This window comes from Bombina bombina, chromosome 8 (assembly GCF_027579735.1).
Source record: "Bombina bombina isolate aBomBom1 chromosome 8, aBomBom1.pri, whole genome shotgun sequence".
Lineage (NCBI taxonomy): Eukaryota > Metazoa > Chordata > Amphibia > Anura > Bombinatoridae > Bombina > Bombina bombina.
The window spans coordinates 115,544,091-115,568,178 of NC_069506.1; positions in this window are offsets into that span (position 1 = coordinate 115,544,091).

Here is a 24,088-nt window from a genome sequence, read left to right on the forward strand (position 1 = left end):
AATCATCAAAATATTGTTCTGAAACCATGTCCCTTGTTGCCATACCACGCCTATTAGGTTGTTCTATACATATTTCTTTGGCATAATCATCAGCATGTATGGTATTTTCTTCCTCTAATGGACAGCCTCTTTTAATTGCTATATTGTGTAGTATGCAGCAAACCAATATAATTCTTGCGACTTTCTCAGGTGCATACTGCATAGCACCGCTAGAACGATCAAGACATTGAAATCGAATTTTCAAAAGACCGAAAGTTCTCTCAATTATCCCCCTAGTAGATCGATGTGCTTCATTGAAACGAACTTGATTTCTGGTTTGTGGGTTGTTATAGGGAGTCAACAGCCATTCTGTACAGAAGTACCCTTCATCTCCTAATAGGACATAAAAATAGAAATATTAATCTAAAAATAATAAGAAAGATTGATAACTAATATGCTACAAATTAAAAATATACAACACATTACAGTTTAATTACAGTGGACAAATTTGGCGTAATTTATTTACATGGAAATTAAAATAGACAAATTAGACGGCAGTTATGCTTACCTAGAAGCTTTCCTTTGGGCATATCTCTGTCCTCAAACTTCCGGTATAAGACAGTCTGCCTTAAGATGTAAGAATCATGACATGAGCTTGGGTAGTTTGAACGGACACTGATTATCCTCATGTTGGGGGTCACAGACCATCTGAACATTCAAGGAATGGAAATGCTTTCTATTCCTATAGATCTCCTCATGAGCTTGAAGGGGTCTTACTGCAACATGGGTACTGTCGATGGCCCCTAGGACATTGGGCATCCGAGCCATCTTACATACATTAGATTTTATAGATTGCCATTCTTCTGGGGTAGATGGCAAGCAAACATAGCGAGGACAAATAATCATCATAGCCTCTATGACTTTTGTTAAGTGACGTGAAAAAGCTGATTGACTTATTCCAATAATGACGCTAGAAACCACCTGAAAGGAGCCTGTTGCCATAAAATGCAATGCAGCTAATAGTTTCAATGGTTCCGGAATAGCTTGTGAACGAGCCGTTATCGGCTCCAAATAATCTTCGATCTCTCGATACAGGTGTAATATGGATTCACAATTGAGCCAAAATCTTTGTATGATCTCTCGGTCAGAAAGGCCCTGCAAACCAACCCGTGGAAGGAATACACGGGGGACACAAACTCTCTTTGTTCTAACTAATTGATTAGCAACATTTCCAGTATTCTGTCTTCTAGACCGGATTTGCATCACACGGAGAAGAAACAAATACAGAAGTGTCTCCAAAGCTGCTGAAATCAACAATGTAAGTACAATGGTGATATTACTGCCTTTTATATATGTCTAGACTGGCGTCTACATTGACTTTCCTATTGTTTTGTACCTTGCCCGCCACCCTAAAGGTGGTGAGGAAAAAATAACGAGGTGGGAGCGTAAAATGTAGCAAGCGGATAAATAGATTTTTTAGTATATTAGTCTATGGCGAGTTTGTGGTCAAATCTGTCTCTTTAAAGGGACAGGGAAGTTAAAATTAAACTTGCATGATTCAGATAGAGCATGTAATTTTAAAAAACTTTTAATTTAATTTCTATTTTTAAATGTGCTTTGTTCCCTTGGCATCCATTGAAAAATAATATGCATATATCCTACACTAGGGGGAGCTAGTTTCTAACTGGCGCCTGCACACATTTGTCTCTTGTGATTGGCTAACTAGATGTGTTCAGCTTTCTGCCAGTAGTGCAATGATGTTCCTTCAGGAAAGGATAACAAGAGAATGAAGCAAATTTGCTAAAATCAGCAAATTGAAAAGCTGTTTAAAATTGTATGTTCTATCCGAATCATGAAAGAAAAGTTAGGATTTTCCTGTCCCTTTAATTCTCAGTTTGTGAATGAGTGTACCAAAAAAATTTGATTTGTTTTTGGATATTTTATAAAACTTGTTATGCCCCTTTTGGATGTCACACTTTTTTAACTGTATTTGGCCACACTAATTCAATGCTATAAGAAGTAGAGAACAGATTTTTTTTGTCACTAAACATAAAGGCAGAAACACAGATACTGCAAATATCAGTAATTGAATTCACCTGCAAAGTATCTTTAACTCTAGTGTCAGCTAGCAAAGCAATTGAAACAAACTTTATTAAGATTTTATCTGTGCAGAATAAATTGAGCCCAGACAAAAAATCAGATTAAAATCTACAGTTCTCTTTGTTTTATAGGAAAGGCAGAGATATTTGTCCTAGAATGATGTGCTTTTAATACTATTTTTCACCCACAAGAGAAATGCTTGTTGTTGGAATGCTAAAACAGAAACCCTTCAATACTTCATACTGTAACAATATTGCTCTAAAATAAATAACCAGGATTTGTTTGAGACAGCTGAATGCAAATTTGCAATATGCAGACATAAGAATGATAACCCAGCAATTATTTCCCTAATTACATTAATGTTAACATGCAGATGCAGTGACAATGTGTATAATTTGATAAAAAAAATTAACCTAATTCTGCATTTTCCATTATGTCTTCATATCTTGAGCTCAAATTTAATGTTACAGTAATGGGGAAATTATATATATAAAACTTTAATGCATCACTTTCAATCCATCAAATAATAACTGAAGATGCTATAAATGCATGTTTTCATTTTGCATATTTTAAATCTAAAGTGGAATCAAAATCCCAGGGATGTAATAGATTTAAATTAAATGTAAAACAGAGTAAGAAAAACACATCCAGTGGTGCAATATCATAAAATAAAAGGGAAAGCACAACAGTATATGCACTCATTAATTCCCAACTGTTATTGCATTCGTCATACAAATTCGCTTTTCCTCTACTATGTCATCAGGGTTATCTTTTCCCAAGAGAAAGAAAAAAACACCATCAATCACCTGAATAAAAGCTTTTATTTTTTTTTACATTTTATTTAAAATACTCGCAGGTTAGTTTGAATAAAATGAGCACACAATTTTATTGATACATTTATCCTGAGGAAAACTACACAACCCCACCGAAATGCGCTGGGAAACAAAAGAAGATATATTTTTATCAATAAAAATAAATGATAGAAAACCTTTTATTCAAATGATACATGGGGAATATGAATAAAGAACACAGCTGGGAATTCAAGACTGCATATATTGTCAACTATGCATAAGTGTTTATCTGATTATTATTATTTTTCTTGCAAATAATTTATTACATTCCTGGGATTTCGGTTATGTTTGTGTTTCTAGGTATAATCAACTTGAATTAGTTTTGGGAGGCAGCAGAAATACAGAATCTTATAAATTTGCATCTTAATGGGACAGACTACACCAGAATTTTAATAAAATAGATAATCCCTTTATTACCCATTCCCCAGTTTTGCATAACCAACACAGTTATATTAATACACTTTTTACCTCTGTGATTACCGTGTATCTAAGCCTCTGCAGACTGCCACTTTATTTCAGTTCTTTTGACAAACTTGCATTTTAGCCAATCAGTGCTGACTCCTAGGTAACTCTACGGGCATGAGCATAATGTTATCTATATGGCACACACGAGCTAACGCCCTCTAGTTGTGAAAACAAATAAAAATGCATTCAGATAAGAGGTGGCCTTCAAGGGCTAAGAAATTTGCATATGAGCCTCCTAGGTTTAGTTTTCAACTAAGACTACCAAGACAACAAAGGAAAATTTATGGTTAAAGTACATTGGACAGTTTTTTTTAAAAAATTACATGCCCTATTTGAATCATGAAAGTTTATTTTTGACTAGACTTTCCCTTTAAACTGATTTTATCCAACATTTTTTTTTCCATTTTAAGTAACGTTAAAGTAAAAAATAAACTTTAATTATTCAGAGAGAGCATTCAATTTAAAAAAAAAAAAACCTTTCCAATTTACTGTCATTATCAAAATGTGCACACTCTTGTTATATTCACATTTTCTTAGGCAACAGCTCCTACTGAGCATGTGCAAGAGTTTGTATTTGTTATTGCCTGATGGCTGTCACATGATACTGGGGGCATTGAAAATGGAAGTAATTTTGGAATTTGTGAGAAAAAAATATCTACTACTCATTTAAAATTCAGACTAAGGGGCCGATTTATCAATATCTGTCTGACATGTATCATGTCCGACAGACATAGCTGAATGACGGCAGCATATGCTGTTGGCATTTAACATTGCACAAGCAGTTCTGCTGATTGGCCGCTAGCAGGGGGTGTCAATCAACACGATCATATAGGATCAGATGGATTGGTGTCCGCAGCCTCAGAGGCAGAGGACCAGTTAAGGAGCAGCGGTCATAACTGCTGTTTCCGGCAAGCCTGAAGGCTTGCGCGGAAACAGGGGCATCAGGGGCCATTTGGCCCTTGATAAATCGGCCCCTAGGTGTTATTACATCTTTTTATTATGCATTTGCTGATTATGTAATTCTATTGTACAGTATTTAATGGCCCATTCTTAAAGGGACAGTAAGAACCTTGTAATTACAAGACATTTATGTTGTGTTGCTATAGAAAAAACATATCAGCAAGTATTAATGTTTTTAAAACACATTAACATTCTTTTTTACTGCAATTAGCCAAACTCCACCCAGCCAATCTGGGCTTTAGTTTACAGACAACAAGGCAAGCCCAGACTATAATGTTACTATAGAGTACCTTGTTTTGCAGTTGTTATCAGATAAAGCTAATTTGGGATAGATATATAGCAGGGCCAGCCTTGGGAAGTCCACAGGGTGCAGTTTAAGTTCTTGGAATTGAAAATTGCTAAATTTTCAGAGCTAAATTTTATGAAAAGTGGGCAAAAAAGATAATGAAAACATATTGAAAAGTTTATTCATCATGCATTAGAACATGTTGGGCCCTATTGCAAGTGGAGCAGTATTTGACACTCCTGCTCGCACGCAAACTCCACTAGAAGTAAGTAAGGACCGATAAATCTAGACCACAATTTGTGACAGGGTTGACGTAGATTAATATGTCGAGTAGAGACCCAAACATGTTCACCTACTGAGATGGCACGTACAAAAGCTCTATGACGATCAGCAAACTTTTTATATCTAGAGACAGCTGAACGTAGCTGAGAGCGAATACGTTGCCAATGAGTGGTGAGTTTAGTAATGTGTCAGTCTGCAGCAGGAATCCCAGTGGACTGGAAGAGGGAAGACATGAGGTTGATACCCTGCTACAGCTTGAAATGGAGAACATCGAAGAGTAGAGTGTCAATGAGAGTTTCTTGCTAGCTCTGCTAGGGGTAACAACTCGGACCAGTTGGTATGGAGAGCGTTGAGAAAGTCTCTAAGATAAGCCTCAAGATCCTGGATTACTCTCTCAGTTAGTCCATTGGTCTAAGATTGTAGCCAGAGGACAAGGAAACAGTGGTTCCAATCAACTTGCAAGAGGTTCTCCAAAAGGTAGAGATGAATTGTTGACCTCTGTCAGAAACAATATTCACAGGAATGCCATGAAGTTGTACCACATGCAAAAGAAAAAGAAACGATAATTCCTGGGCCGATGGCAGTTTCGTTAAGGGTACAAAATGAGCCAGTCTAGAGAACCGATCCACCACAACCCAGACAACTGAATGGTGGTCAGAAGGTGGGAGGTCCACAATGAAGTCCATAGTTATGTGTGTCCATTGTTGTTTGGGAATGGACAACTGTTGGAGCAAGCCAGGAGGCAAGGATCGGGGAGTTTTGTTGGCAGTACAAGTTGTGCAGGATTTCCCATAATCCTGAGCGACAGACTTCATAGTAGGCCACCATATATGTTGGGAAAGATGCTTAAAAGGCCTAGTTGAACCAGGATGTCCTGAGAGTTTACTATCATGAGCCCAGGATAGCATGGGGGTGCGTAGGTTCAAAGGTACAAAGAGGATATCGGAGGCCATGGGGCTGCAGGAGGTTTACTGGACTGGGCACGTTGCAATCTTTGCAAAAAGGTGGTATTTAACTGAGCAACCACACAGGAGGAAGGTATGATGTGTTCAATAGGAGCTTCAGAGGAATCAGTTGAGTGAGGGAACTGACAGGAAAGGGCGTCCGCCTTCTTGTTCTTGATCCCAGGAAGATAAGAGACCACAAAGTTAAAACAGGAAAAGAACAAGGCCCACTTTTCCTGTCGATGATTGAGTCGATGAGAAGTCTCTAGGTAAGTCAGATTCTTGTGGTCGGTGAGAATCTGAATGGGATTTGCGGTGCCCTCTAACCAATGACACCATTCAGTCAAAGCCATCTTAATGACTAAGGGTTAACGATTACCCACATCGTAATTTCTCTCTGCAGGAGTAAAGCATTTAGAGAAAAAGGCTACAGGGTGTGACTTGGAAGTCAAAAGATCCCTTTGGGTTAGAACTGCTCCAGCCCCTATCTCGGAGGCATCAACCTCTAAAGTGAACTGTAGGTCAGGATCAGGATGGCGGAGCACAGAAGCAGAACAGAAAGCCTTTTTCAAACAAGAGAAGGCGTTTATGGCTTCAGGAGGCAATGTTTACAGTCTTTGTTCCGTTTTGTTAATTCAGTGAGTGGAGCAACTGTTTGAGAAAAGTTCTTTATAAACTTGTGGTAATAATTGGAGAACCCCAAGAACCTCTGTAATTCATTTAATGAAGTAGGTTGAGGCCACTCTAGAACTGCAGTGAGTTTTTCAGAATCCATGGCAAAACCCTCCTTTGAGATGATATAACAAAGGAATTGGATCTGAACTTGATCAAACTCACATTTTTCTAGCTTGGCTACCAAAGAATTGCCTTTGAGACATTGAAGTACCTGTCTCACGTGTTTATGATGCTCCTCCAAATTGGAAGAGAAAACAAGGATGTCATCCAGATAGACAATGACAGTGCGGTTGAGGAGGTCACGGAAGACATCATTGACGAATGCCTGGAAGACTGCAGGGGCGTTACACAACCCAAAGAGCATTACAAGGTATTCGTAATGCCCTGAACTTGTGTTGAAGGTGGTCTTTCATTTGTGGCCTGGGAAAATACAAATCAGATTGTATGCCCCATGTAAGTCCAGCTTGGTGAAGATGCAAGCATCCTGGAATGAGTCATACAGTTCGGTGTTTAAAGGAATGGAATAGCAATTCTTGATAGTTATGTTCTTCAAGGCCCTATAGTCAATGCAGGGTCTGAGCCCGCAATCCTTCTTACTGAAAAAGAAGCCTGCCCCAGCAAGAGAGGAGAAAGGGCGAATGAATGTCCTCCCTTTAGGAAGTGGGTCAATCTTGCAGTCGTAAGGACAGTGGGGTGGCAGCACATTGGCTGCTTTTTTCTCAAACACCTCTGCGAAGTCCGCATATACTGAGGGAAGGTTTGGAGGAGTCTGTATACTGGCTATGGGGTTGCTGAGCAGAGGAGTGACTTTAGCAAGGCAGGAGTGGAAACAGGAGGTACCCCAGGAGGCCAGTTGTCCTTCAGCCCAGTCTAACTGTGGATTGTGTATCCAAAGCCAAGAAAGACCAAGGATGACAGGCTGTGCTAGGGAATGAATTACCTCAAACTGCAGCTTTTCGGTATGAAGGACACCCTCAGTCAGGGTCAGGGGTGCTGACTCAAAATGGATCAACCCTGAACCAAGGGGGGTGCAACCAAGAGTAGTTATTTTGAGACAATGTCTTTCCTGCAGAAGAGGGAAGCCAGCTTGAATCATAAAACGGTGATCCAGAAAGTTTCCAGCTGCCCCTGAATCAATGAAGGCTTGAGTGTGGACAGTATTCTGAAGGAAGGTGAGGGTAACAGGTACCAGAATCTGAGAGGAGTGAGGGGATTTAGTAGAAATCTTGCTTAGAGGTACCCCAGTGTTATCCCCTAAGCATTGGATTTTCCCGGACAAATGTCACAGTCTTTTAGTTTGTGGGAGTTAGAACCGCAATAAAAGCATAGTCTCAATCTCCTTCTTCTCTGTCTTTCAGACTCTGAGGGTTTGAAAAAGGAAAGATCCACAATACTGCAGAAACCGGACGAATTGAAGGACAGGAGGGAAGAACTCTCTGAGTTCTGTCTCTCTCGGCTTGTCTCTCCTGTAAGCGAGAGTCTAGACTGATACAAAGTCTTATAAAGTCATCCAAAGAAGAGGGAATATCACGATAAGTGAGTTCATCTTTGATGTGTTCATGCAGATCCCTCCTAAAGGCTGCCTTGCCATCCCAACTGGTCTCTAGTGCCGAGGTGCGAAACTCGATGGCAAATTGTGCCACAGTTCTATTGCCCTGGCTGAGATCTAGAAGAGAAAATTCTGCAGCAGAAGTATGGCCAGAAGTCCCAAAGACAGAAGTAAGTGCAGAAGTGGAGCGTTCTGTTCCAAAAGGGGAGAGACCCAGGCTAGGGCCTTGTCTTTCAGTAAGGAAATTATAAAGTTGGCCTTTGACTGGTAAGACTGAAAGGTGTGAGGATCATTGCGGAAGTGCAGCCTGCATTGGTTAAGAAAATCCCTGCAATCAGTAGTACCTTCATACTATCAGGCAATGGTATCCGGGGTATACTTCCAGAAGCAGAGGAAGAAGCCACAGTACCAGGAGCATAGACTGGCAGTACAAAAACAGGAGCGGTATTCCTCGCTGTAACAGGTAAAGAAAGTTGAGCAGTTATAGCCTCTAGCTTGGAATCCATATTCTGCAGCTGTGTGGTATGGGTTCCAAACATCTGTCCCTGAAGATAAACTGCTCGTGCCACCTCATCTGGTTCCATGGTCCAAGTATAATGTTATGCTCGTGGGATACTCCACTATCAGACCAAACTCGGCCAGTAGTCTTCTTATCCCGGCGTCGGCCAGTAGTCTTCTTATCCCGGTAAGCAGCACTCACCACAGGCAGGATAGTCTTTAGCGGCAACAGTGAAGCAGTCCAAAGGTAAACCACTAAAATAGTCAGGCAGGCAAGGTTTGGCAACGGAGAGGCAATCCAGAACAATAGGGGTTAATCAATCAGAGAAGTCAGACAAGCAGAGTTTAGCAGCAGTATATCAATCCAGCAATATAGGGTTAACAGGCAGAGTAGTCAGACAAGCAGAGTTCAGCACTAAGAAGAAACAAGTTCCCAAAGTGCCAAACAAAGTGTTAAATAGACCCACTAAATAAATAATTCATAAATAAAATAAACACATAAAATTACAGGGTTTAATAGGTAATGCTCAATCCTGATACAAGGTATAACCTGCAAATATTACACACTGATCCTTATACTATATCAGGTTAGTAAAATATTCTCTTGCCAAATGTGTGTTTAAAAAACAAGATAATAAATAGCTGCAGTTCATGCATACATATAAAGTCCACAGTCTTTATCCACACTGTCCTGCTACTCCTTTAATTCCACTGGTGTAACATCCGTCGATACATAAACTGAAGATAATCCCTGTCAAAAGAAACAAGAAGACAGGAGCGCAACTCCGTGCACCAAACAGTACACGGACGATCTAAGTGTAGATTAAAAGACGTTTAATGTTTAAAACAAATATACAGACATCCAAACAAATGATTCAAAACTCACATCGATACCCTCAAACATATGAGGTATGTAAACGCATCAAAAACGTAAAAAGAGTACGTCCCACCACCGGTCTCCTTGTTTCCCTCTCCAGAGATATTAGCCAGTGGGTAAGTCCTCTCAAAGGTATCCGGACCCTCTCTGTTCCGATTAGATAAACACTGTCCTGTTAAAAGCCGGCTCCAGTACAGGTACTATCTTGCTCGTCAGAGTACGTCCTACATTCCGTAAAGTGGGCGTGGCCTAACACATTTCACGAGGCTCCTCCTCGCTTCATCAGAGGCAATGCCCAAATTGCTTGTAACAGCCTATTTATATCCCCAACACCTCTCTATCATTTGCGGTGTATATGGCTTGATAAATCTCACAATATATGCACAGACTGTTTGAATCTGTTGTACATAAACTCTACAATACTATGTGTCACTCTGCCTATTTGTGAATGACTAAAACATTCCCTATGTATATACACAAAAGTACTAGTCTAATGATTCATAACAAATAAATACATACGGTAGATCTACTATACATATGTTAGATTGGATACAATTAAAACCACATAATTCCATATTAACTAAAAGGCATTATAAAAAGCAAAAATTAGATAAAAAATATTTTCATATTTCATCATATATATATAATATATAAATAGATAAATCAATAAATGGTAAGTAGAACACCCTCAACCCTGCAGAATAGATGGTTCATATACTAAATAAAAACACAAAACAAAAAGAATATATACACTAATATATATAACTTCATAAAAAATCATTTCAATATTAATATATATCTTTATAAATTCCTATGTAAAAGCACGGGGGGATGATATATATGAGCTTTCTAGGACCAATTTATGTATATTTCACTAGAGCGCTAGATACTCTGCACACCCTAAAGCAATGCATCATAATCTAATATATTAAAAGTAATTTGTGTTTACTGATAGGTAACTGAATAGACATAGGGATTACACAATAAAACCCCACTCTCATTTTTAAAACCCCTAAATAAATGGGGGGGACCTAAAAAAGCTACTCAAATAACCTGCACATACGTTTATATATACACTATTCATATATCTAAAAATGCTGCTAAATCTATATCGCGATTCATACCCTCTGGACCCACAGCTTCTAGCTTGTGGATCCAGTAGGTCTCGCTTTGCCTTAAAAGGAGTAGTCTATCTCCTCTCTAATGGGGTTCTTTACATGTTCTATGGCTAAAATACTCAGACCTGTTTTTTCACCGTCATGGGCTTCAAGAAAGTGTGCTGGTACACCATGATTGTCCAGGCCGTTGTCTATATTCCTTAGGTGTTCGTTAAATCTCGTCTTCATGGGTCGTTTTGTGCGACCTACATAGATTTTATCACACAAACATCTTAAGAGATAGACAACATAACATGTTTTACAATTCATTAAGCCTTTGACTCTAACAGGCCCATTTATCAAGCTCCGTACGGAGCTTGAAGGGCCGTGTTTCTGGCGAGTCTTCAGACTCGCCAGAAACACAACTTATGAAGCAGCGGTCTAAAGACCGCTGCTCCATAACCCTGTCCGCCTGCTCTGAACAGGCGGACAGGAATCGCCGGACATCAACCCGATCGAATACGATCGGGTTGATTGACAGCTCCCTGCTGGTGGCCGATTGGCCGCGAGTCAGCAGGGGGCGGCGTTGCACCAGCAGCTCTTGTGAGCTGCTGGTGCAATGTTAAATGCGGAGAGCGTATTGCTCTCCGCATTTAGCGAGGTCTTGCGGACCTGATCCGCAGTGTCGGATCAGGTCCGCAAGCCCTTTGATAAATGGGCCTGTTAATGTTCTTTCACCTTTTCTCCTTCCAAAGGTACAATTGTTCTTTTCCATATGTGCACAGCAATTACAATTTTTTTTACCACAATTAAAATATCCCTCTGAATTTTTCCTTAACCAATTTGTGGGTTTCTCAGATTTCAACATACTAGGGCTAATTCTGTTTTTGACATTTGAATTCCTCTTAAAAATAACTTGTCCCCTATCATTCAAAATGTCCCTTAAAATCGGATCCTGCATAATAATCGGCCAGTGCTTCTTCATGGCTTTTTCAATTTCCCTTGATGCTCGGTTAAATTTTGTTACTAGTTGAATCTTCCTTTTACTATTATCACCCTTGTTCTTTTTTCTCTGATTCGTACCTCCAATGAGTTGGTCCCTATCCATATTACCTACAGTTTCCTGGATTCTCAGTAAATCCTTACTTTCATATCCCTTAACCAGGAATCTGTTTTGATTACCCCTGCAGCTACTTCATAATCACTGTCTTTAGTGCAATTTCATCTTGCTCTCTGAAATTGGCCTAGGGGAATATTCTTTATCCATTTATCGTGATGGCCACTATTGGCGTGGAGATACCCATTTATATCAGTGGGTTTCCTATATAAGTTTGTGTAAACCCTACCATGTTCTTGTATAATTTCAAGATCTAGGAAATTCACCCTATCCTTACTCCATTCCATTGTAAATTTTAGATTGAGCAGATTTTTGTTGGTATATTCCACAAAATTCTTCAGTTCCTCACTGGAACCGTGCCAGATCATAAGCACATCATCTATGTAACGATACCACTGTATTATGTTACACATAAAAGGGTTATTTGTGCTGAAAACAAATAGATCCTCCCACCACCCCATGTAAAGATTCACAAAGAAGGGAGCGAATTTCGTACCCATTGCGGTACCTCTTATTTGGAGTAAATACTTGTTTTAAAACACAAAATAATTTTTGGTTAAGATAAACTCCATGGCCCTCTCCAAAAAACTCATTTGTGTCTCATTGATGTAACCGCTTTTATTAGCAAAATACTTTACAGCCGCAATTCCCAACAAGTGGGGAATTGAGGTGTACAAGGAGCAAACATCCATTGTGACCCAAATTAAGTTTTGTTGCCATTCTATATCCTTTGTGAGTTCCAAAAATGTGTATCGTATCCCTCACATATGACCGCAAACATGGCACCATGGGTTTCAAAATTTGGTCGACATACTCAGATAATTTGGTGGTGAGGCCTCCAATCCCCGAAACTATCGGTCTCCCCGGAGGGTTTATTAAACCCTTATGAATTTTGGGAAGATGGTAGAATATCGGTAGGACTGGATTCCCCACCACCAAATACTGAAACTCAGTGTTACTTAAAACCAAATTATTTTTCCCAGTTCTAAAAATTTCTTCATATTCAGATAAAAAAACTTTTTGTTGTATTTTTCTCTAGAACTTTATAGGTCTCAGAGTCGCCTAATAGGCGATGGGCTTCCTTAATGTAATCCTTTCTTCCCTGAATTACTAACCCCCCGCCCTTGTTGGCACTGCGGACCACTATGTCCATATCCTCAGTTTCTTGAGTGCCTTTTGTTCATTTAGGCTTAGGTTGCATCTTTTTCTAAACTCTCAAGAATGACTAATGACTCATCCCCTTGTATTGGGGTAACATTGTCCTTTTCTATTTCGTTCTTCAGATTAAAAGTGTTTCGCAAGTGTGAGTTTTCTAATGAGTTTCTTTGTATCAATATATAATTCAAACTCATTCGGGGCTGCATCAGGGGCAAAGGAGAGACCCTTGCTTAGGAGATTCTCTTCATCTTTAGACAATAATTTATCTGATATATTAAAAATCTCCTGACCAAATGGTCTCAAAAATGCTTCCCTTTCCCTTTTTTGTTTTTTGGCTCTATGTACCACTCCTCCTCTACATCCTCTTCTTCGTGTTCTATACCTCTTTTTGGGTTTCGATTCCCTACTCGAGGCAAATTCTCTGAGGGGTGGCCTAAAAAACGGTCCTGTACTTGCTCTTTCCTATAGGGGAATCATCCCCCAATATATTTCTGTTCTTTATCCTTATATCCAGCATTTTAACCTTTTTTTACTGTTATTATTAATCTTTTTTCCACTCTCTATGTTTTTCTTATGATTAAAATGACCTTTCTGTGGGTTTATTTTTGGTCTGGCCCCTAAACCCCATTCCTGATAGTAGCCCTGATTCTTTTGGGGATATAGTGAATATTGTTCATTTACACTTGATGTTCTCATTTTTCTGTGTATCCTATTCCCTTCAATATATTCATATTGATAGCCTTCCTGATATGTGCCCTTCTCCCTATTACTTATAGTCATCTGGTTGCTTCCATTTTTGCTCTTGTTCTTATTGACATTTTTATTATTAACATGTATCTTGTGTTTAGGCTGGCCATTAGCATGATATCTTCTACTATCATAACTTGTTCTTTTAGAACTCTCATCCCCCCTTTCTATTTCCCTTGGTGTTCCCTCAGTGTTTTCTCCAGTATTGTTATCCTCCTCCCCTAGCTCATTATCTTTATTCCCATATAGGGCATTATGGAGTTTCTTCTTTTTATTCTTGATGACTTCAGATTCAAAGAGTCTCAGAGCTGTTCTATTCCTCATATCCAATTCTTTATACAGAACATCATCCTTATATTCATTTAAGACTGTTTCAATCTGGAGTATCTCATTACTCAGTTTTTCTACTTTTTTATCCCTATATCTTTTTAATATGGAGATAAATTTTCTAGAACAGGTGTCCATAGCTTCCTCCCATTCACTAAGGAATTCCACCTCATCTAACTCGAATATAGATTTTTTTATATAGCTTTAACCCTTTCGGGATGATCCCATATTATTAAACGTTTTCCAAGGTTATTAAATCGCACCAGCAGTTTATCTGGGACCTACTAAGTTTCTCTAACCTTCTAATGAGTAATTTAGGATCCCTTTCTTCCTCCTCTCCATCTCCAGTTGTGGATAGCAATCTATTTCTGGTGGATGGATCAAAGTATTTCCCAAAGCTAGTGATAGTTTCTAGATTTGGTGTATCCATTTCTAAAAATGTTTATTTCAAACAATATCTAAAATATCTAATATTCTCCTTAAGGTTATAAAAAATATAATAATAATAAAGAATGGTGGCTGCTAGCTTGGTTTAAAACACCATAAATGTGCACTGGCAAGAGTGATCAGTTAAGACCGGTCACACTGCCTTTGCACCTTAACAAAAAGAAGAAACAAGTTCCCAAAGCGCCAACCAAAGTGTTAAATAGACCCACTAAATAAATAATTCATAAATAAAATAAACACATAAAATTACAGGGTCTAATAGGTAATGCTCAATCCTGATACAAAGTATAACCTGCAAATATTACACAATGATCCTTATACTATATCAGGTTAGTAAAATATTCTCTTACCAAATGTGTGTTTAAAAAACAAGATAATAAATAGCTGCAGTTCATGCATACATATAAAGTCCACAGTCTTTATTCACACTGTCCTGCTGCTAATTTAATTCCACTGGTGTAACATCCGTCGATACATAAACTGAAGATAATCCCTGTCAAAAGAAACAAGAAGACAGGAGCGCAACTCCGTGCACCAAACAGTACACAGACGATCTAAGTGTAGATTAAAAGACTTTTAATGCTTAAAACAAATATACAGACATCCAAACAAATGATTCAAAACTCACATCGATACTCTCAAACATATGAGGTATGTAAACGCATCAAAAACGTAAAAAGAGTACGTCCCACCACTGGTCTCCTCGTTTCCCCTTCCAGAGATATTCGATAGCCACTGGGTAAGTCCTCTCAAAGGTATCCGGACCCTCTCTGTTCCGATTAGATAAACGCTGTCCTGTTAAAAGCCGGCTCCAGTACAGGTACTATCTTGCTCGTCACAGTACGTCCTACGTTCCGTAAAGTGGGCATGGCCTAACGCGTTTCGCAAGGCTCCTCCTCACTTTGTCAGAGGCAATGCCCAAATTGCTTGTAACAGCCTATTTATATCCCCAACACCTCTCTATCATTTGCGGTGTATATGGCTTCATAAATCTCACAATATATGCACAGACTGTTTGAATCTGTTGTACGTAAACTCTATAATACTATGTGTTATAGTATATACTGATATAGTATAAGCATCAGTGTGTAATATTTGCAGGTTATACTGTGTATCAGGATTGAGCATTACCTATTAGACCCTGTAATTTTATGTGTTTATTTTATTTATGAATTATTTATTTAGTGGGTCTATTTAACACTTTGGTTGGCGCTTTGGGAACTTGTTTCTTCTTTTTGTTAAGGTGCAAAGGCAGTGTGACCGGTCTTAACTGATCACTCTTGCAGTGCACTTTTATGGTGTTTTAAACCAAGCTAGCAGCCACCATTCTTTATTATTATTATATTTTTTATAACCTTAAGGAGAATATTAGATATTTTAGATATTGTTTGAAATAAACATTTTTAGAAATGGATACACCAAATCTAGAAACTACCACTAGCTTTGGGAAATACTTTGATCCCTCCACCAGAAGTAGATTACTATCCACAACTTGAGATGGAGAGGAGGAAGAAAGGGATCCTAAATTACTCTTTAGAAGGTTAGAGAAACTTAGTAGGTCCCAGATAAACTGCTTGTACGATTTAATAACCTTGGAAAACTTTGAAAAATATGTTATCATCCCGAAAGGGTTAAAGCTATATAAAAAAATCTATATTCGAGTTAGATGAGGTGGAAATCCTTAGTGAATGGGAGGAAGCTATGGACACCTGTTCTAGAAAATTTATCTCCATATTAAAAAGATATAGGGATAAAAAAGTAGAAAAACTGAGTAATGAGATACTCCAGATTGAAACAGACTTAAATGAATATAAGGATGATGTTCTGTATAAAGAACTGGATATGAGGAATAGAACAGCTCTGAGACTCTTTGAATCTGAAGTCATCAAGAATAAAAAGAAGAAACTCCATAATGCCCTATATGGGAATAAAGATAATGAGCTATGGGAGGAGGATAACAATACTGGAGAAAACACTGAGGGAACACCAAGGGAAATAGAAAGGGGGTATGAGAGTTCTGAAAGAACAAGTTATGATAGTAGAAGATATCATGTTAATGGCCAGCCTAAACACAAGATACATGTTAATAATAAAAATGTCAATAAGAACAAGAGCAAACAATGGAAGCAACCAGATGACTATAAGTAATAGGGAGAACGGCACATATCAGGAAGGCTATCAATATGAATATATTGAAGGGAATAGGATACACAGAGAATGGAGAACATCAAGTGTAAATGAAAGATATTCACTATATCCCCAAAATAATCAGGGCTACTATCAGGAATGGGGTTTAGGTTGCCATACCAAAAATAAACCCACAGAAAGGTCACTCTAATCATAAGAAAAACCTAGAGAGTGGAAAAAAGATTAATAATAACAGTAAAAAAGGTAAAAATGCAGGATATAAGGATAAAGAACAGAAAGATATTGGGGAATATTTCCCCTATAGGAAAGAGCAAGTACAGAACCGTTTTTTAGGCCACCCATCAGAGAATTTGCCTTGAGTAGGGAATCGAAACCCAAAAAGAGTTATAGAACATGAAGAAGAGGATGTAGAGGAGGAGTGGTACATAGAGCCAAAAAACAAAAAAGGGAAAGGGAAGCATTTTTGAGACCATTTGGACAGGAGATTTTTAATATATCAGATAAATTATTGTCTAAAGATGAAGAGAATCTCCTGAGCAAGGGTCTCTCCTTTGCCCCTGATACAGCCCTAAATGAGTTTGAATTATATATTGATACAAAGAAACTCATTAGAAAACTCACACTTGCGAGACACTTTAATCTGAAGAAAGAAATAGAAAAGGACAATGCTACCCCAATACAAGGGGATGAGTCATTAGTCATTCTTGAGAGTTTAGAAACTGAAGGGAATCCAGAAAATAAATATCTTGAATGATCTTGAAGAGGAAGCAAGAAATATACCAGTTAACCATAGTGATCTAAAAAAGAATACAGTATTTTACCCTGTTCACTCCAAAGGGAATTTTATCCCAGTTTTTGAGAATTTTTTAGAGAAGGAACTAAAGGAGATTTGCCTAAGAGATAGAAAGAGAAAAAGAAAAAGATGTAACCTAAGCCTAAATGAACAAAAGGCACTCAAGAAACTAAGTGAGGATATGGACATAGTGGTCCGCAGTGCCGACAAGGGCGGGGGATAGTAATTCAGGGAAGAAAGGATTACATTAAGGAAGCCCATTGCCTATTAGGCGACTCTGAGACCTATAAAGTTCTAGAGAAAAATACAACAAAAAGTTTTTTTATCTGAATATGAAGAAATTATTAGAACTGGGAAAAATAATTTGGTTTTAAGTAACGCTGAGTTTCAGTATTTGGTGGTGGGGAATCCAGTCCTACCGATATTCTACCATCTCCCCAAAATTCATAAGGGTTTAATAAACCCTCCGGGGAGACCGATAGTTTCAGGGATTGGAGGCCTCACCACCAAATTATCTGAGTATGTCGACCAAATTTTGAAACCCATGGTGCCATGTTTGTGGTCATATGTGAGGGATACGATACACATTTTGGAACTCACAAAGGATATAGAATGGCAACAAGACTTCATTTGGGTCACAATGGATGTTTGCTCCTTGTACACCTCAATTCCCCACTTGTTGGGAATTGCGGCTGTAAAGTATTTTGCTAATAAAAGCGGTTACATCAATGAGACACAAATGAGTTTTTTGGAGAGGGCCATGGAGTTTATCTTAACCAAAAATTATTTTGTGTTTTAAAACAAGTATTTCCTCCAAATAAGAGGTACCGCAATGGGTACGAAATTCGCACCCACCTTTGCGAATCTTTACATAGGGTGGTGGGAGGATCTATTTGTTTTCAGCACAAAAAACCCTTTTAAGTGTAACATAATACAGTGGTATCATTACATAGATGATGTGCTTATGATCTGGCACGGTTCCAGTGAGGAACTGAAGAATTTGGTGGAATATACCAATAAAAATCTGCTCAATCTAAAATTTGCAATGGAATGGAGTAAGGATAGGGTGAATTTCCTAGATCTTGAAATTATACAAGAACATGGTAGGGTTTACACAAACTTATATAGGAAACCCACTGATACAAATGGGTATCTCCATGCCAGTAGTGGCCATCACGATAAATGGATAAAGAATATCCCCCTAGGCCAATTTCAGAGAGCAAGACGAAATTGCACTAAAGACAGTGATTATGAAGTACCTGCAGGGGTAATCAAAAACAGATTCCTAGTTAAGGGATATGAAAGTAAGGATTTACTGAGAATCCAGGAAACTGTAGGTAATATGGATAGGGACCAACTCATTGGAGGTACGAATCAGAGAAAAAAGAACAAGGGTGATAATAGTAAAAGGAAGATTCAAATAGTAACAAAATTTAACCGAGCATCAAGGGAAATTGAAAAAGCCATGAAGATGCACTGTTCGATTATAATGCAGGATCCGATTTTAAGGGACATTTTGAATGATAGGGGACAAGTTATTTTTAAGAGGAATTCAAATGTCAAAAACAGAATTAGCCCTAGTATGTTGAAATCTGAGAAACCCACAAATTGGTTAAGGAAAAATTCAGAGGGATTTTTTAAGTGTGGAAAAAAAATTGTAATTGCTGTGCACATATGGAAAAGAACAATTGTACCTTTGGAAGGAGAAAAGGTGAAAGAACATTTAGAGTCAAAGGCTTAATGAATTGTAAAACATGTTATGTTGTCTATCTCTTAAGATGTTTGTGAGATAAAATCTACGTAGGTCGCACAAAACGACCCGTGAAGACGAGATTTAACGAACACCTAAGGAATATAGACAACGGCCTGGACAATCATATTGTACCAGCACACTTTCTTGAAGCCCATGACGGTGATAAAACAGGTCTCAGTATTTTAGCCATAGAACATGTAAAGAACCCCATTAGAGGAGGAGATAGACTACTCCTTTTAAGGCAACGCGAGACCTACTGGATCCACAAGCTAGAAGCTGTGGGTCCAGAGGGTATGAATCGCGATATAGATTTAGCAGCATTTTTAGATATATGAATAGTGTATATATAAACGTATGTGCAGGTTATTTGAGTAGCCTTTTTAGGTCCCCCCATTTATTTAGGGGTTTTAAAAATGAGAGTGGGGTTTTATTGTGTAATCCCTATGTCTATTCAGTTACCTATCAGTAAACACAAATTACTTTTAATATATTAGATTATGATGCATTGCTTTAGGGAGTGCAAAGTATCTAGCGCTCTAGTGAAATATACATAAATTGGTCCTAGAAAGCTCATATATATCATCCCCCCGTGCTTTTACATAGGAATTTATAAAGATATATATTAATATTGAAATGATTTTTTATGAAGTTATATATATTAGTGTATATATTCTTTTTGTTTTGTGTTTTTATTTAGTATATGAACCATCAATTCTAAAGGGTTGAGGGTTTTCTACTTACCATTTATTGATTTATCTATTTATTTATTATATATATATGATGAAATATGAAAATATTTTTTATCTAATTTTTGCTTTTTATAATGCCTTTTAGTTAATATAGAATTATGTGGTTTTAATTGTATCCAATCTAACATATGTATAGTAGATCTACCGTATGTATTTATTTGTTATGAATCATTAGACTAGTACTTTTGTGTATTCATAGGGAATATTTTAGTCATTCACAAATAGACAGAGTGACACATAGTATTGTAGAGTTTACGTACTACAGATTCAAACAGTCTGTGCATATATTGTGAGATTTATCAAGCCATATACACCGCAAATGATAGAGAGGTGTTGGGGATATAAATTGGCTGTTACAAGCAATGTGGGCATTGTCTCTGACGTAGCGAGAAGGAGCCTCGAGAAACACGTTAGGCCACGGCCACTTTACAGAACGTAGGACGTACTCGGACGAGCAAGATAGTACCTGTACTGGAGCCGGCTTTTAACAGGACAGCGTTTATCTAATCGGAACAGAGAGGGTCTGGATACCTTTGAGAGGACTTACCCACTGGATATCGAATATCTCTGGAGAGGGAAACGAGGAGACCAGTGGTGGGACGTACTCTTTTTATGTTTTTGATGCGTTTACATACCTCATATGTTTGAGGGTATCAATGTGAGTTTTGAATAATTTGTTTGGATGTCTGTATATTTGTTTTAAACATTAAAAGTCTTTTAATCTACACTTAGATCGTCCGTGTACTGTTTGGTGCACAGAGTTACGCTCCTGTCTTCTTGTTTCTATTGACAGGGATTATCTAGAGTTCAGCACTAGTATATCAATCCATCAATTTAGGGGTTAACAGGCAGAGTAGTCAGACAAGCAGAGTTCAGCAGCATTATATCAACCCAGCAATTTTAGGGGTTAACAGGCAGAGTAGTCAGACAGGCAGGGTTCAGCAACAATAAGGCAAATAGCAGTAACAATCTATCACACCCAGGAGCACACAAATTAACACCTATACTTGGGCAATGATAGATCATTTCTGTGCAACTTACATAGGCGCAGGATTCGCGCCACAGGAATCCGGACCGGCATCAGACAGAGGAGCGTGCGGCGATGACGTCAGAATCACAAAAGAAAATGTCTGGGTTTCAGTTCTATTCAATAGCCCTATATCACATTAGTACCCTAGATGAAAGGTTCTCCTCTCAATCCAAGGATACTTGTCAGTTGCTGGATTATAGAAATACTGTCATTAAACAACCCTTAATTTGTGCTTGTTTTATGCTGCAGAAATGTAAGGGATATCTATATGAAGATGGGGAAATATATTGGATGGACAAAACATTTTTATTTCTACTAACACAAATTCACAAGCAGTGAACCTATGTGTATTTTGTGACTTAAAGGGACATGAAACCCAATATTTTTATTTCATGATTCAGATAGAGAATACAATTTTAAATAACTTTCCAATTTACTTCTATTATTTAATTTACTTCCTTCTCTTGTTATCCTTGGCTGAAAAGTTTATCTTGGCAAGCTCTGGAGCAGCAAAAAACCTAGGTTCTAGCGGCTGATTGGTCACTGCATATTTATACCGATTGTCATTGACTCACCCATGTCTTCAGTTAGAAACCAGTAATGCATTGCTGCTAGGGATGGGCGAATGTGTACATTTTCGAATTTCAAATGTAGAACGAATGTTATTACCGAAATTCGAGTTCTAAATCCGAATGTCGATAAGAACGAATATTATTAAAAATTCGAAAATCGAATGTTATTTACAGTTTTCGAATGTCACTTTCGAATTCGAATGTTTATAATTATATCGAATGTCCACATTCAAAATTTCGAATTTAACATTCTATTTAACAAATACTATTCAGAAGTTCAATAGTTCATGTGGTAGGGCGGGAATCTAGTAAAATGATACATAATAGATACAAATATATAATTTTGAATGTTTCCATATAGAATATTGCATAATTCGAATATTACATTTAAAGAAAAAGCATTAGAAATACTATTACAATCTAAATTCGAATTTTTCGAATACACGTATTGCATAATTCGAATATTACATTTAAAGAAAAAGCATTAGAAATACTATTACAATCTAAATTCGAATTTTTCGAAAAGAATATTTTCGAATGTAATCGTAAAATTCGAAACCGAACATTCGAAAATCAAATGTTAGAATGTTATGTAAACATTCGAAATTCGATTCGAACGAATGAATGTGTTAAAATTTGTGCCGTTTTTCGAATGTTGCGAAACATTCGCCTATCCCTAATTGCTGCTCCTTCAACAAATTAAACCAATAGAATGAAACACAATAGATAATAAAAGTAAATTAGAAAGTTGTTTAAAATTGTATTCTCTATCTGAATCATGAAAGAAATATGTTGGGTTGTGTGTCCCTTTAATTGTTTACCTGTCAATAGTCTATATCTTGCTTTTATTTAGTTTTTTTTGTCTCATATGTATGTGTGTTCATGCCTGCATGCACCTCTCATCGTTGTGCTTTTTTATCTATGTAAATATTTTTGTGCTTTGTAGCTTCTCTGTGTTTCTGTATCTTATCTAAATTTGGTTTGCCCTGTTTGTCTTTGTGTGTCTTCAGCATATGTGCCTTGTATGTGTTTGTCTTTGTGTGTCTTCAGCATATGTGCCTTGTATGTGTTTGTCTTTGTGTGTCTTCAGCATATGTGCCTTGTATGTGTTTGTCTTTGTGTGTGTTCAGCATATGTGCCTTGTATGTGTTTGTCTTTGTGTGTGTTCAGCATATGTGCCTTGTATGTGTTTGTCTTTGTGTGTCTTCAGCATATGTGCCTTGTATGTGTTTGTCTTTGTGTGTCTTCAGCATATGTGCCTTGTATGTGTTTGTCTTTGTGTGTGTTCAGCATATGTGCCTTGTATGTGTTTGTCTTTGTGTGTCTTCAGCATATGTGCCTTGTATGTGTTTGTCTTTGTGTGTCTTCAGCATATGTGCCTTGTATGTGTTTGTCTTTGTGTGTCTTCAGCATATGTGCCTTGTATGTGTTTGTCTTTGTGTGTCTTCAGCATATGTGCCTTGTATGTGTTTGTCTTTGTGTGTCTTCAACATATGTGTCTTGTATGTGTTTGTCTTTGTGTGTCTTCAGCATATGTGTCTTGTATGTGTTTGTCTTTGTGTGTCTTCAGCATATGTGCCTTGTATGTGTTTGTTGTGTGTGTCTTCAGCATATGTACCTTGTATGTGTTTGTCCTTGTGTGTCTTCAGCATATGTGCCTTGTATGTGTTTGTTGTGTGTGTCTTCAGCATATGTGCCTTGTATGTGTTTGTTGTGTGTGTCTTCAGCATATGTGCCTTGTATGTGTTTGTCTTTGTGTGTCTTCAACATATGTGTCTTGTATGTGTTTGTCTTTGTGTGTCTTCAACATATGTGTCTTGTATGTGTTTGTCTTTGTGTGTCTTCAGCATATGTGCCTTGTATGTGTTTGTTGTGTGTGTCTTCAGCATATGTGCCTTGTATGTGTTTGTCTTTGTGTGTCTTCAGCATATGTGCCTTGTATGTGTTTGTCTTTGTGTGTCTTCAGCATATGTGCCTTGTATGTGTTTGTCTTTGTGTGTCTTCAGCATATGTGCCTTGTATGTGTTTGTTGTGTGTGTCTTCAGCATATGTGCCTTGTATGTGTTTGTTGTGTGTGTCTTCAGCATATGTGCCTTGTATGTGTTTGTCTTTGTGTGTCTTCAGCATATGTACCTTGTATGTGTTTGTCTTTGTGTGTCTTCAGCATATGTGTCTTGTATGTGTTTGTCTTTGTGTGTCTTCAGCATATGTGCCTTGTATGTGTTTGTTGTGTGTGTCTTCAGCATATGTGCCTTGTATGTGTTTGTCTTTGTGTGTCTTCAGCATATGTGCCTTGTATGTGTTTGTCCTTGTGTGTCTTCAGCATATGTGTCTTGTATGTGTTTGTTGTGTGTGTGTGTCAGTTTTGCATGTCTTTTATCTTTGCATGTGTATGTCTGCTGCGTGCAGCTCAAACGTCCCATGTTTTCTGTTTATGTGGCATCATCCCTGAGTACGTTCCACAACTTATAGAATATGTGAAACAAATGAATTTAGCTGTAATAACATGCATGTCACCTTGCAGTTATCTCATACAAATACTAAATGTATCACACAGTTGTGTTCCTATCAGACCAAAACATAAGCAGACATTTGCTTAGCTAGCTTCTGTGTCCCTGACACACTCGTACAGACAGCTACACCTTTTCTCACACATCTAAACTATCTTGATGGAAAACTTACTG